Raw genomic sequence first — 7,854 nt, 5'->3', positions numbered from 1 at the left:
CACATTTTTTTCTTTCAAGGGAAGAATTAAAAATTATATATATAATAAATACTTTATGCCGGAATCACCGAATGCGATCCTCCCTATTTCAAAGGAAATGGAGAAAAATAAATTTTCTTTTTTTTAAAAAAAAAATTTTTTTATGAAAAATATGGAACTTTCATTAATGAAATTTTATGAGCATAAAACTCTTAAAAATTTCATAGCCAAAAGCTATGAAGGTTACAAAGTCATAACAATTACATTTAAAAAAACAGATTTGCTTCGAGCAGATTAGATGTAGGATATGGGTAGCCCAAATACAAAACAAAAATAAAAAACAACTAGAAACTAAAAATTTGGCCGTGAGAGTTAAGCCCACACACCAATCTACTCCATCTTTAACCAGAATGTCAAGGCAACAAATCCATCTTCAACCAGAAGGTCAGGACAAACAAAATAATAAACAAAAAATAAAAACCCCACAAGCAACAACGGAAGAGCACTGCATCGTAGACAGCTCTTCGGAAAACACACCTTGGCCAAAGAAAATAATTAGATCTAAAGTTGAAGAGACTAGATCTGGATCTAGATCTAGATCCAAAGCAACCCGCCAGAAACAGAAACCGATGGAGCCCACATAGAAGATACCAAACACTGCTACCACGAAAGGGAAGGAGAGAATGTCTAGATCTAAATCTTCCCTCCTCTTAAAGTTCTTCTTGGTGTTGTCTAGTGAAGAAAAACCAATTAGTGCAATATAGGAGGACAAAATGATCTTTTCAATTTTGTAAAGACCATTTTGCTTTCTTATTTTGAGGTTCTCTAAAAACAAAAAAAAAAAAAAAATTCTTTTAAAATGAAGATGATCCTTTTGGTGGAATCACACGCCACTTACATATAATCATAGGTGATAATTTATTATTGTTTCATCGTTGTTGTGTGTATTAAACCCTATGAATTGATTTAAAAAATTAACAATTAAAAATCTAAAAGTACTAATTAACTTTTCAATAATTTTCACTCCAATCTCCTCCATTTTTTGTATTCTTTTAACGTATAGAATTTTTCTACTATATTACAATACAATCAATATTGCATGGGGAATGGAGATCTAATAAAATATGACGTGGATGCTTATTTTTATTAGGTTCGTACGTACCAAACGAACCAATACGAACCCCTTAACAAATTAAAATTAAATAACACGCGTGGAGACTGTGGAGTTGCCCTCAGTTAAGGATTCTAACGATTGGTCAGTCAAATCTCATTAATATTATACATCTAAACTATACTATAAATTCTAAAGTTCGTTCATGCATGGAAAAATGTGTTATAATTGTTGGGGATAAATTAAAATTTACTTTGAATTTCACTCAAGTAATTTCATTTTATCTTTGCAAATTGCAGTTACTTAGAGTTCTAGAGGAATTTACCTATTTCAAATATTTCAAGAGATTAACTCTCTACCACTACTACTATCTAACGTGTAAATCGCCGGATGAGTATGGAGCATCAATAGCAAAGCAATTATAAAAAACCCTCTAACGAGGGACTCAAGGCATAGGCATAAGTCTATTAATTTATTTAAAAATTTCTGAATTCATTGCATATTTTTCACTCCAAATAGTAATGTTGACTTAAGCATACCAAGGCTATGAATCTTTTGACATTTTATTATTTTGCACTAAGAACCTGTTTGAGATTAAAGTGTTTTTGATTTTTTTACTAAACGAGTATTTTTTTTTTTCTTCAAACGAACTTTTTAAGTGTTAAACGCACTTTTAGGTCCCTCAAATGCAATCTCAAACAGGTCCTTAGTCAGTCACCGGTTAGTCTATTCAACTCTTACAATTATCTTCTTAAATTGCAGATATAGGGTCGGTTTGCTTGAAATTGCGTTTGAGGGGCTTAAAAATACTTTTAACACTCCAAAAACTATAATCATCATCTAAATAGTTTTGCAATAAAGGGTGCATGCTGGACATTAATATAAGTGAGATGATGATTATAATATGAGAAAATAAGACTAAAAAAAAATTGATTTACAATACATGATAGAACGAATTAATGTTCGTGTATTATTGCAGATCCTTTCCTATGATGAGGTGTTTTTGATATATATTTGAATCACTTATTATATAATATGCATTAAGCATTGAATGTTTATTTGGAATTATAAAAGGACAGATATTTTCTCCAAACTAGTTTGGAGAAAATATCTCCCAACCTATTTAAAATAACGTTAAGTGTCTATAAATATTTAAAAGATATATTAATTTTAGTTCAAGTTAGTAAACTATTATTAATGACGTTAAAAATTTAATATGTTTTTTCAATATTTATAAACATTTGATACTATTTTAAAAGGGTTAAAGGATATTTCCTTCAAACTAATTTAGAATAAATTTCAGTCCTTATAAAATATGAACGTTACAAAAGGAAAAAAAAATGGTATTTTTCTTCAATTAGGCAATGCATAATAAAATAGGAAAGCTCAATTATGAGCACCAAATATTATGTGACGTACTACTTTAATGAAGTGGAGTTAGGTTGGGGGAAAGGTGTATCATGAGATTAAGACAAGTTGGAAGAAGTTAGACGCCAACTGGGACAAGAAGTATACGCCAACTGGGACAAGAAAAAAGGTTTGGTTTGATAAAATTATTAGAAATCTTTGGGAAATTCTTGTTAGAAATAGTATTCTTGAGTATCAAAGTCTACATTGTGTAGAAGCCTATTTATAAGCGAAAGAGTTTAGGTAGATTTGAATTGATTTGAGAGTCATGAGAGCTATAATTGGACTTGCTATTACTCTAATTTAGATCTTAAGTATGACACTTTACCCAAATTGTCTCAATAAAACCCCACTTGAATTATATCTCCAGCTATTAATTAATAATTATGTGGGCCTGTCATTGGCCCTAAGGCCTAATATCTGATAGGCTTGTAGTGCAAAATTAATCCCAACAAATATGAAAATTAAAAATAAAATATAAGAGACGAAAAACGGAGTATGAGAAGATCTCACAATGCTATAGAATCACGTAAAAGCGTTTAATTCATGCCTTGTAGAGTATATAACTCAATACAATTGAAATTCTTGACACGTAACCTCTCAAATTGAGATTATAGCGTCTACCTTTATTAAAGATGTAGTTCCAAACAACTAAACCTAATAAAACAACCCTGTTAATCTTCTTGATGAAAAATCGCGAAGAGAAAAACATATAAAATTATTTGATTAAGGACCGAATGGGATGACAACAAAGGAAGCAAGATGGAATTTGCAATCAATTTTACACGCTCTCTTTGGTTTTTCTAAAATCGAGTAAAATGTATATTAAGGATATAAAGTGCTCTTAGGTAACGTCTATTTATAGACGTAAGCTGCTAGTTTTCTAAACTCTAAAGGCAAAGAGAAAATAAATTTATGACCAAACCGTCATATGACGTCAAAATCATTAAACTTATTCACGAACAAATGCTTTTAGAACTTGTTTAGAAGACTCATCAAATTTTATTCACTAAAATAACTAAAAGCAGAATTTTTTTAAGGAAAAAATACAATTCACCTTTTTGAACTATCCACTCATTTTTACTTTAACCTCCAGTATTTAAAAAATGACACTTGACCTCTCCAAACTTCTAAATTATTATAATTCAGCAATTCTGACCTTTTTTTTTTAAAAAAAAAAATATACCAAGTAAAATAAATAAATAAAATTTAAAAGGTAAGGTGGCGAGTACTTTGTTAGACCTAGGGTGAAAGCCCGGCTGAATCTGAACACCAACAATTTTTTTTAACTTGGGATGGGAGCATTTTGGAAAAAAAAAAAAAAAAGCATAGTCGAATTGCAACAATTTGGATGTTTTGGGGGGGGGAGGGGTCAAAGTGCAAATGAGTGGATAGTTCATGGGGTAAAATATATTTTTTCTTTATTTTTTTTATTTTTTTATTTTAGCTATTCACTTTTTAGAGCACTCCAACAGCTTCACTATTTTAACAATTCACTTTTACTATTCTATTTAAATATTATTTTTAAAATATTTGTTTATTATTTCTCTAACTATTAAAGAAGAAGAGAGAAACGAAAAAGAAAAATGGGGGGAGATAAACCATTTTTATTTAATTGGTGAGTGAACCTTACTCACCACTCACCATTATTATTTTCATCAAATTGGTACGGCTGAAAATAAGAGGTTTTAAGTATTTTCACCAAATTGCCTAACTAAAATAACAAAAAAAAAATAGTTTTAGTGAGATGGCTAATAGTGCTCTATGTACAAAGGTCAAAAGACTCAAAAACTCTTTTTTTTTCAAGCAACGGTCAAAATGTAGAAAACTAATTAAAGTGATTTCATTCTTTTTTTCTTCATCAAAATGGTCTAAGACTCAACGGTAAAACAAATTAAGCAATAATAAACTACAACAGAATAATAAAGATTATTTGTAACACTACAATAATTCTTGTGCTCCGTTTGTTTCGACATATAATATTATTCATATTTTTTGGTGTTTGGTGTGATCCAAAATAATAGTAATATTTTCGGTTTGGACTTTGGACCAAAATAGCTTCTTTAGTCTCAGAAAATGGTTTCCGTTTTTAAATAACGTAAACTATTTTTTGAGTTTGCGTTTCTCCTCAAAGCAACTATAAAAAACCCTCTAACGAGGGACTCAAGGCATAGGCATAAGTCGATCAATTTCTTTAAAAATTTCAGAATTCATTGCATATTCTCACTCCAAATAGTAATGTTGACTTAAGCATACCAAGGCTATGAATCTTTTGACATTTTTATTATTTTGCAGTAAGAACTTATTTGGATTGCGTTTGAGAAATATAACTTTTAAGTCAAAAAGTATTTTTTGGCAAAAGCTTCAAAATAAAGCTTTCGTCAAAAATGTGTTTTGGTCATTTTTAAAATTTTTGGACCCCTTAAAAGCGCTTTTAATTTTTTTACTAAACGAATATTTTTTTTTTCTTTAAACGGACTTTTTAAGTGTTAAACGCACTTTTAGGTCTCTCAAACGCAATCTCAAATAGGTCCTTAGTTAGTCACCGGTTAGTCTATTCAACTCTTACAATTATCTTCTTAAATTGCAGATTTAGGGTCAGTCAGTTTAAAATTGCATTTGAGGAATCTAAAAATACTTTTAACACTCCAAAAACGATAATCATCATCTAAATAGTTTTGCAATAAAGGGTGCATGGTGGACATTAATATAAGTGAGATGATGATTATAATATGAGAAAATAAGACTAAAAAAAAATTTGATTTACAATACATGATAGAACGAATTAATGTTCGTGTATTGTTGCAGATCCTTTCCTATGATGAGGTGTTTTTGATATATATTTGAATCACTTATTATATAACATGCATTAAGCATTGAATGTTTATTTGGAATTATAAAAGGACAAAAATTTCCTTCAAACTAGTTTGGAGAAAATATCTCCCAACCTATTTAAAATAGCATTAAGTGTCTATAAATATTTAAAAGATACATTAAATTTAGTCCAAGTTAGTAAACTACTATTAATGACGTTAAAAATTTAATATGCATTTTCTATGTTTATAGACATTTGATACTATTTTAAAAGGGTTAGAGAATTCAAAAAAAAAAAAAAAAAAGGGTTAGAGGATATTTCCTTCAAACTAATTTAGAATAAATTTCTGTCCTTATAAAATATGAACGTTACAAAAAGAAAAGAAAAAAAAATGGTATTTTTCTTCAATTAGGCAATGCATAATAAAATAGGAAAGCTCAATTATGAGCACCAAATATTATGTGACGTACTACTTTAATGAAGTGGAGTTAGGTTGGGGGAAGGGTGTATCATGAGATTAAGACAAGTTGGAAGAAGTTAGACGCCAACTGGGACATGAAATATACGCCAACTGGGACAAGAAAAAAGGTTTGGTTTGATAAAATTATTAGAAATCTTTGGGAAATTCTTGTTAGAAATAGTATTCTTGAGGATCAAAGTCTGAGATTTATACATTGCGTAGAAGCCTATTTATAAGTGGAAGAGTTGAGGTAGATTTGAATTGATTTAGGAGTCAGGAGAGCTATAATTGGACTTGCTACTACTCAAATTTAGATCTTAAGTATGACACTTTAACCAAATTGTCTCAATAAAACCCCACCAGAATTATATCTCCAGCTATTAATTAATAGTTATGTGGGCCTGTTATTGGCCCTAAGGCCCAAGATCTAATAGGCTTGTAGTGCAAAATTACTCCTAACAAATACATAATCTTCTCTCTAGGGTTCTCTCTGAAAACCTAGTGGTGAAGCGGTTTCCTTCTACCTAATAACCAGGGTGAGAGGCGGTGAGTGGGGCACAACACTGGTAGAAACAAGCATCAGGCAATCTTTTATCTCAAGATGGGAGACTTGACGGAGGACGTTACTAGGATGTGGGAGAAGTTCAACCTGTTGGAAGTGGAAAGTGTGGGAATCAAGACTCACGAAGAAGACTTCATACCTCTGGTGGCTAGAGGTAATGCTTGTGTGGTGGGGAAGCTATTAGCAGATCGAACGGTGGGCAAGGAGATAATCAAAACGCCCATGATACGGGCATGGCAGCCTTCTGGGAGGGTGTCCTTCAAGTCAGTAGGGGTGAATACTTTCTTGATCGAGTTTGAAAATGAGTGGGATAAAATTCGAATAATGGAAGGGAGGCCATGGACTTTTGATGGAGATCTTGTATCTCTGGCAGATTTTGATGGTTTGACTCCTCCGAGTGAAATTGAATTTGAGAAAGCAGCGTTTTGGGTTCGTATGTTCAATCTCCCTTTGGCATGCATGAGCAAGGAGATGGGAATTCGGATTGGATCAACGGTGGGAGAGGTGCAGGAGGTAGAGATAGATGAAGATGGAATAGGTTGGGGGGAGTATCTCAGAGTGCGAATTGTTTTAGATTTGTCTAAACCTCTATCCAGGGGTCGAATGTTGCACGTTCGAGACAAAACTTTATGGATTGCTTTCAAGTATGAGAAGATTCCCAGATTCTGTTTCAAGTGTGGCCTTATTCGACATGGACGTCGGGGGTGCATTGCTCCTGGAGGACGACGGCCGTTGGGGAATGGTGAAGAGGCTCAGTTTGGACCATGGCTTCGAGTCAATCCTACTAGGAGAGGCAGACCTCAAGGCGGCTGGAGAAACACTGCCCAATATCCTTATCACTCGGCAAATTCTGACATTCGGGAGGAAGAAGGAGGTGACCATGGCAGTTCCACGGCGGCGAACGGTGATGCATCCTCGGGATCAGCTGAAACCCGACCATCCCAACTTGGCAAAAATGACAATAATGGAAAGTCCCAGCAATCTTTCCATGCCAGCGAAATTCCTGGAGAACCGTTGAATCAGGCACGGAAAGTAACGCCACAAGAGGAATGTCATGAGGAGCTAGAAGGGCAGTTTCCTAAAATTAATGCAGTAACGGGTGAATTGTGCTCTGGCATTAATGAGATTCTAGATGTGTCTCCAGCTAGCAGTAACGCCAAGAGTGCGAATGGAAAAGGAAAGAATATATATATGGGACAATGGGACGCAATAAAAGAGAAAATGGTTTGGGAAACTTTGGAAAGGGATGTTAATGCGGTCGAGAATGGGAATACTACGTGGCAAACCAATTTAGGGGAGGGCATTAATTTGACAAATGCTGGGCAATCCCAAGGAAAAGGCAAGTTTAAAGAAGGCAAGGCTGGCTTTGATGCCAATATTCAGAATGGGCCGCCGTCGAGTGGGCCTACTCAGGCTTACTGGAAACGGTCCAATAAGGTGTCACATGGTTTACGAAAAGGAGTAGATTGTGGGGCGAAATCCGGAAAAAGAAAGACCTTGGAGATGCAGGCTGGCATTGG

The sequence above is a fragment of the Corylus avellana genome, chromosome ca10, assembly GCF_901000735.1.
Source record: "Corylus avellana chromosome ca10, CavTom2PMs-1.0".
NCBI lineage: Eukaryota > Viridiplantae > Streptophyta > Magnoliopsida > Fagales > Betulaceae > Corylus > Corylus avellana.
The sequence above is the reverse complement of the archived record's forward strand: the minus strand, read 5'-3'. Positions refer to the sequence as shown.